This window comes from Callithrix jacchus, chromosome 10, assembly GCF_049354715.1.
Source record: "Callithrix jacchus isolate 240 chromosome 10, calJac240_pri, whole genome shotgun sequence".
In the NCBI taxonomy this organism is placed as follows: domain Eukaryota; kingdom Metazoa; phylum Chordata; class Mammalia; order Primates; family Cebidae; genus Callithrix; species Callithrix jacchus.
Window position 1 is genome coordinate 34245472 of NC_133511.1, and position 7931 is coordinate 34253402.

Here is a 7931-nt window from a genome sequence, read left to right on the forward strand (position 1 = left end):
TAGAACACCAGAATTCCTGCTGCTCATCTGAGCATCATTTTGTAGCTGTTTCTAATTCTCCCCCCAGCCTCTGGTAGCTACTATTGATATTGCTACTCTATGAGATTCACTTTGTTAGATTCCACGTGCCTGAGATTGTGCTGTGTTTGTGTTTGTCTTCCTCTGCCTGGCTCATTTCCTTTAACTCCTTGCCTCCAGGTTTCTTCCTTTGCTGGAAGTGACCTGAATCTGGACGTTTCATGACTGAAGAGTATAGCATTGTGCATTTATCCTTCAATTCCTGCAAGTCTTTCTCTGTGGACGTACTAGTAGGTTGACTCCATACCCTGGTTATTGTCCAGAGTACTTCATGAAACATGGGAAGGCAGATATATCCTTAAAGTCCAGGTTTCCTTGGCTTTGACAGTGTATCCAGTGTTGGGATAGCTAGAAAAACTGGTAGTTGTATTGTTAATAAGTTTCTAAAACCTCCAGTTGTCTCTCCCAGTGGGTATATGAATTTTCGTTCCCACCAGTAGTGTGTAAGACTTTCTTTGTCTGCAAATCTATACTTCCCTTATCTTCAAAAAGTTTTATTGCTGTTTCTGGTCATAGTCGTTCTCTGGGGAGTTTGACAGTATCTGAGTGTGGTTGGGATTTACATTTAGGGGATGGTTACTGATGTGGAGAAACTTTGTTATTACCTGTGAGTCTGTTTCAGGTCTTTTCAGAAATGTCTATGCTAGTCCCTTGGACATTAGCATGTGTATTTTTAGCATGGTTTTTATGTTCTTGTCCACCTTGAACCATTCATTTCATTTTAGATAAAAGCCCTCCCAGATCAACAATCTTCAGTAATTTTCTCCCAGTCTGCAGGATACCTTCTGTTTGGGTTCACTGTGAAGCTGTAACATTGTCCTTAGTCTCACATGGTTACATTAGCTTTTGTTAGCAGTGATTTCTGTGTCCCTTTGAGAAGAAAACCGAGATGGCGAAGCCATTGTACGGGCGTTTGGTTCCTATGTCCTCCTTTTCTGTTTGTAGCTTAGGTTCACAGATTCACGTTTCCCCACAGTAGACACTCACTCTATGCGTTTTCCTTGGAGATTCTGGTTTCAGGATTGCAGTTAGGTGTTCATTTTATTTTATGTTACTTTTTGTGTCTTGTCCAAAGAAAGGGTTTATTTCAGTCCTTTGCATGTGACTCCCCAGTTTCCTCAACCATTGTGCCTTTGGTGTGCTTTTGGACTGAAAAACTTTTGTGTTCACTGTATGTAAATTTGGGTAATGATTATTTGGCTCCTTTTTTGTGTCAATTCAGTTATCTTTCTGTGTTCATGCCACTAATGGATAGATTGGGTCACTGTAGGCTTTTTGTTTCATTTTGTCTGTTTCCTTGTATTTTCTTTCTTTCTTCTATTTTTATTTCCACAGCTGGGTTTGCTAAAATGATAGTTACTTTTATTGTTATGGAGGGGTACACCTGCAGGTTCACTTTACTACATGGCTATACAGCAGAATTTTGATGTGTTCACCCAGGTGGTGAACACAGCACCAGTTGGGTTATTGTTCCTGTAAGGCTCCCTGCCTCGCTCCTTTTTCTGTCTGGTAGTGCCCACTGTCAGTTGATTTTATCTTTATGTTTGTGTGTGTTCAGCATTGAGCTTCCACTTATAAGTGAGAACCTGCAGTGTTTGGTCTTCTGCTCATGCGTCAGTTTGCTTAGCAGAGCAGCCGCCAGTTCCATCCATGTTGCTGCTGAGGGCATGATTTTGTTTCTGTGTTTGATTTTCCTTGGTGGCGCTTTAGTATTCTGTGGTGTATAGGTACCACATTTAAAAACATCTGATTTTCTGTTGGTGGGCATCCAGGTCTGGTCCACGTCTCTATTCCTGTGAGTGGCACTCCTGTGAACATGCAAGTGTCTGTGTCTTTTTGATAAAAACATGTATTTTTCCCTTGGGTAGATAAACAGGGTGGGATTTCTGGGTCAAAGAATAGCTCTGCTTTTTTTTTTTTTTTTTGAGAAATCTTCAGACTGCTGTCCACAGTTTGACACCTAGTTTGCATTACCAGCATGAGTGTAACTGTTCGTTTTTCTCTGCTGCCACACACGAGCATGTTATGTTCTGACTTTGGACAAATGGCCACTCTGACCGATGTGTGATGGCACTGCTACCTCATCTCTGATGATTAGTGATGTTGAACATTTTTTCATGTGCTTTGGTCTTTTTTGAGGTATTCTTTTAACCAATGTGTGTTCGTTTCATTTGCCCATTTTTTACTTGGATTATTTTTCTGCTTCTTAATTTATGTAAGGTCCTTCTAGATTCTGGCAATTAGAAACTAGTCAGATGCTTGTTTTGGGAACATTTTTTCCCATCAGCTAGGCTGTGCGTTTAGTGTGATGGCAGTTTCTTTGCTGTGGAGCAGGTCTGTCACTTCTTAGGCCAAACTTGTGCCTTTTGGTTTTTCTTGCACTTCTTTTGGGTACTAAATTACCTAAATGGTTTGCAAAAGCCTGTGTTGAGAAAAGTGTTTGATAGGTCATCTCTTAGGACTTTTATATTTGAAGTCTTCTATTGAAATCTTTGGTTTATCCTGAGTTATATGATGAGAAGCAGGGCTGCATTGTTGATTATTCTGCTAGGTATAGAGGAATCAACGATAAGGTGGTATTTGAGTTCGATCTGACCAATGTGAGGAATAACAATTTTGTTAACCCTGAGGTCTTGAACAAATTGATAGTCTTACCCATTTGGGTGCTTTATTGGAAGGATGGGGCTGTTACCAGGGTTAGGGCAGAGTATGGAAAGACCTTTGAATATAAGGCTTTCAACTTTAGCTGTGATGACTTCTTTCAGTCTATCTTCAAGGAATAATGGGGAGATTTAGGTAATGTCTAATAGGACCTGTCTGAACTTTTATAGTTTGTGTTCCTATGTAAGTAGAATTTTTAGTCCCTACAGTGCTTGGTGCAATGTCAAGAGTCTTATCTGGGGTATGTCTCCTAGATGATAGAAGAGGGAAGAAGGCATGTCAGAAGCAGGCACAACATCATCATAAATAGAGCAGACCTATGGAACCTTTAGAAATAATCCCTTTGGTGTGCATTTAATGTGCATATAATTCCACAGGGAAAGTCAGTCTTATTGCAGGCAGCCAGGAGGAATTAACCCAGTCTCTGTCCCTAGTCGGCAGCAACTCTGGCTGTTCTATGGGTACTTCGGTCCATTGGGAGGCTGCTGACCTCTGTGGATGGGCCAGGCCAATAGACCAGTCTCCTTTGCTACCTGAAGCTCATGGGGTCGTGATCACAAAGAGGATTCCTCTGTAAGAGTCACTGATGATGCAGGGTCTGGTAGGTCTTTAGGGATCTCCCAGCCCCAAAACAGCCAAGCAGCTCTGTCCTGGGTTGTGAGAGGCATAACCCCTATGCACACTGGTGCTTTGCTCCTGGCACACATGGCACTCACAGGAGGCAGCACCCTCTCCAGGAGACCGGTTGGTAGGATCCTGTCTCCACACACACACAGGTAGCAGGCACACCCACACGTTCTCTACTTCTCCCAGTGCCAGTTGCCCAGGGGGTTCACGGTGGGACCCAAGTGTCCAACCTGCAGGCTGCAACCTTTGTGTGAGGCATAGCAAACCTTTTTGAGGCAGAGTGCAACCTTAGTGGGAGGCGGAGTGAACCTGCCAGAGGAGGGCTGCTTGCCCATTGGCCAAAATGGCCTCGAGTGACAGGCACAGAACAAGGCACAAGTGCCGATTATAGTGTCTGTGCCTGTCCAGTGTCTGCTGCTGCACTTCTCCTGAAAGCTCCCAGCAGGCACCTGGCCTGGGCCACAGCTCACCCCACACTCAGAGGTGGGTAGCACAGCTGCCCATGCAGGTCTCAGGGAGGAAAGGGAGAAACAGAGATGACAAAAAACAAGATACAAGAAATGCAGCAGCAGCACACAAACAAACAGACGGGCACTCATCTGAGCAGGCCATCCTTTCACCCATGACCAGTAGTGCAGGCAGCCGAGAGCCGGGCAGGAGGCAGTGCCACTGCTTCCTGAGTTAGGGCCTGGATCCAGGGCAGAACATAGAGTTGAGGGCCACTGACCTCAGGACCTGCAGGTTGTAGGATTCTGTGAGAAGAACTGGTCCAGGTCACAGCTAGGTATGTCTGACTTCAAGAAATTATTTTAAATCAAAGTACATTTATGGAAACCTTCTGATGATGTAAAAAAGCACAGTTTAGAAAATGTGAAAGCAGTCACCCAATATATCTGTATATTTTCATCTAAATTTAGATAGAAAGTTTTTCTAAAACTGGGATCAAGCTAGGTAGGGTGGCTCAGGCCTGTAATCCTAGCACTTTGGGAGTCTGCGGCAGGAGGATCGCTTGAGGCCAGGAGTTGGAGACCAGCCTGGGCAACATGGTGAGACCCCTTATCTCTACCAAAACTACAGAACTTAGCCAGGCATGGTGGCATACCCTTGTAGTCCCAGCTACTCAGGAGGCTGAGGTGGGAGGATTGCTTGAGCCTGGGAGGCTGAGGCTCCCAGTTGTAGGTTATATACAACTGCTTGTTACATGCCTAAAATACACATTTTAAGTAAAATGTAAACCTCAGTAAGATATGCCATGAGAAGAACATCCCCAAGACACGTAATCATCAGATTCTCCAAGGTCAAAATGAAAGAGAAAATGCTAGAGGCAGCTAGGAAAAAAGGCAAGGTTACCTACAAAGGGAATTCCATCAGACTTAACAGTGGACCGCTCAGCTGAAACCCAGAAGCCAGAAGAAATATTCAACTTCTCAAAAGAAAAGGAATTTCAACCCAGAAATTCATGTTCAGCAAAACGAAGCATCACACACAAAGGAGAAATAAGATCCTTTCAGGCAAACAAATGCTGAGGGAATTCATTACCACCAGATTTGCCTTACAAGAGCTCTTGAAGGAAGCACTTAATATGAAAGGAAAATATCACCAGCCACGACAAAAAATGCACAGAAGTACACAGACCAGTGATGCTAAAACACCAACTACATACACAAGACTGCAAAATTACCAGTTAACATTGTGGTGACAAGATCAAATCCACACATGTTATTACTAATCTTAAATGTAAATGGCTAAATGCTCCAATTGAAAGACTCAGGAGGGCAGGCTGGATAAAGAACCAAGACTCATTTGAGTATGCTGTCTTCAAGAGACCCATCTCACATGAAATCCCACACATAGGCTCAAAATAAAGGAATGGAGAAAAACCTTTCAAGGAAATGGAGAACAGGAAAAACAATTGTTGCAATCCTGGTTTTTTGTTTTGAGATGGAGTTTTACTCTTGTTGCCCAGGCTGGAATGCAATGACACGATCTCAGCTCACCACAACCTCTGCCTCCTGGGTTCAGGCGATTCTCCTGCCTCAGCCTCCTGAATAGCTGGAATTACTGACAAGTACCGGCCAATTTTGTATTTGTAGTAGAGACAGGGTTTCACCATGTTGGTCAGTCTGGTCTCAAACTCCTGACCTCAGGTGATCCGCCCCGTCTTGGCCTCTTAAATTACAGGCATGAACCACTCACTGCATCCGGCCACAATCCTAGTCTCTGACAAAGAGACTATACCAACAAGATTAAAAAAGACAGAGAAGGACATGTCAAATGTGGCCCTGACTTTTGGGAAATCTCATTATTGCTTGGAACCAACCTGGGCCATTCTTTTTTTTTATTTTTTATTGCATTTTAGGTTTTGGGATACATGTGCAGAACACGCAAGACAGTTGCATAGGTACACACATGGCAGTGTGTTTTGCTTCCTTTCTCCCCTTCACCCACATTTGGCATTTCTCTCCAGGCTATCCCTCCCCAGCTCCCCCTCCCGCTGGCCCTCCCCTTTTCCCCCCAATAGACCCCAGTGTTTAATACTCCCCTCCCTGTGTCCATGTGTTCTGATTTTTCATCACCCGCCTATGAGTGAGAATATGTGGTATTTCATTTTCTGTTCTTGTGTCGGTTTGCTGAGAATGACGTTCTCCAGATTCATCCATGTCCCTACAAACGACACAAACTCATCATTTATGATTGCTGCATAATATTCTATGGTGTATATGTGCCACATTTTCCCAATCCAGTCTATCATCGATGGGCATTTGGGTTGATTCCAGGTCTTTGCTATTGTAAACACTGCTGCAATGAACATCCGTGTGCATGTGTCCTTATAGTAGAATGATTTATAGTTTTTTGGGTATATACCCAGTAATGGGATTGCTGGGTCAAATGGAATTTCTATTTCTAAGGCCTTGAGGAATCGCCACACCGTCTTCCACAATGGTTGAACTAATTTACACTCCCACCAACAGTGTAAAAGTGTTCCTTTTTCTCCACATCCTCTCCAGCATCTGTTGTCTCCAGATTCTTTAATGATCGCCATTCTAACTGGCATGAGATGGTATCTCAGTGTGGTTTTGATTTGCATCTCTCTGATGACCAGTGACGATGAGCATTTTTTCATATGATTGTTGGCCTCATATATGTCTTCTTTCGTAAAGTGTCTGTTCATATCCTTTGCCCAATTTTGAATGGGGTTGTTTGTTTTTTTCCTGTAAATCTGTTTGAGTTCTTTGTAAATTCTGGATATCAGCCCTTTGTCAGATGGGTAAACTGCAAAAATGTTTTCCCATTCTGTTGGTTTCCGATTCACTCTAGTGACTGTTTTTTTTTTTTTTTGCTGTACAGAAGCTGTGGAGTTTGATTAAGCCCATTTGTCTATTTTGGCTTTTGTTGCCAATGCTTTTGGTGTTTTGTTCATGAAGTCCTTGCCTACTCCTATGTCCTGGATAGTTTTGCCTAGATTTCCTTCTAGGGTTTTTATGGTGCCAGGTCTTAGGTTTAAGTCTTTAATCCATCTGGAGTTAATTTTAGCGTAAGGTGTCAGGAAGGGGTCCAGTTTCTGCTTTCTGCACATGGCTAGCCAGTTTTCCCAACACCATTTGTTAAACAGGGAATCCTTTCCCCATTGCTTGTTTTTGTCAGGTTTATCAAAGATTGCATGGTTGTAGATATGTGGTGTTGCCTCCGATGCCTCTGTTTTGTTCCATTGGTCTACATCTCTGTTTTGGTACCAGTACCATGCTGTTTTGATTACTGTAGCCTTGTAGTATAGTTTGAAATCCGGTAGTGTGATGCCCCTCGCTGTGTTCTTTTTGCTTAGAATTGACTTGGCTCTGCGAGCTCTCTTTTGGTTCCATATGAAGTTCATGGTGGTTTTTTCCAGTTCTGTGAAGAAAGTCAATGGTAGCTTGATGGGGATAGCGTTGATTCTGTAAATTACTTTGGGCAGTATAGCCATTTTCACGATATTAATTCTTCCTAACCATGAACATGGAATGTTTCTCTATCTGTTTGTGTCCTCTCTGATTTCGTTGAGCAGTGGTTTGTAGTTTTCCTTGAAGAGTTTTCTTACGTTCCTTGTGAGTTGTATTCCTAGGTATTTAATTCTTTTTGTGGCAATTGTGAATGGTAGTTTGTTCTTGATTTGGCTTTCTTTAAGTCTGTTATTGGTGTAGATGAATGCTTGTGATTTTTGCACATTGATTTTATATCCTGAGACTTTTCTGAAGTTGCTTATCAGTTTCAGGAGTTTTTGGTCTGAGGCGATGGGGTCTTCTAGGTATACTATCATGTCGTCTGCAAATAGAGACAATTTGGCTTCCTCCTTTCCTATTTGAATATCCTTTATTTCTTTTTCTTGCCTGATTGCTATGGCTAGAACTTCCAGTACTATATTGAATAGGAGTGGTGAAAGAGGGCATCCTTGTCTAGTGCCAGATTTCAAAGGGAATGCTTCCAGTTTTTGCCCATTCAGTATGATATTGGCTGTTGGTTTGTTGTAAATAGCTTTTATTACTTTGAGATACATTCCATCGATACCGAGTTTATTGAGGGTTTTTAGC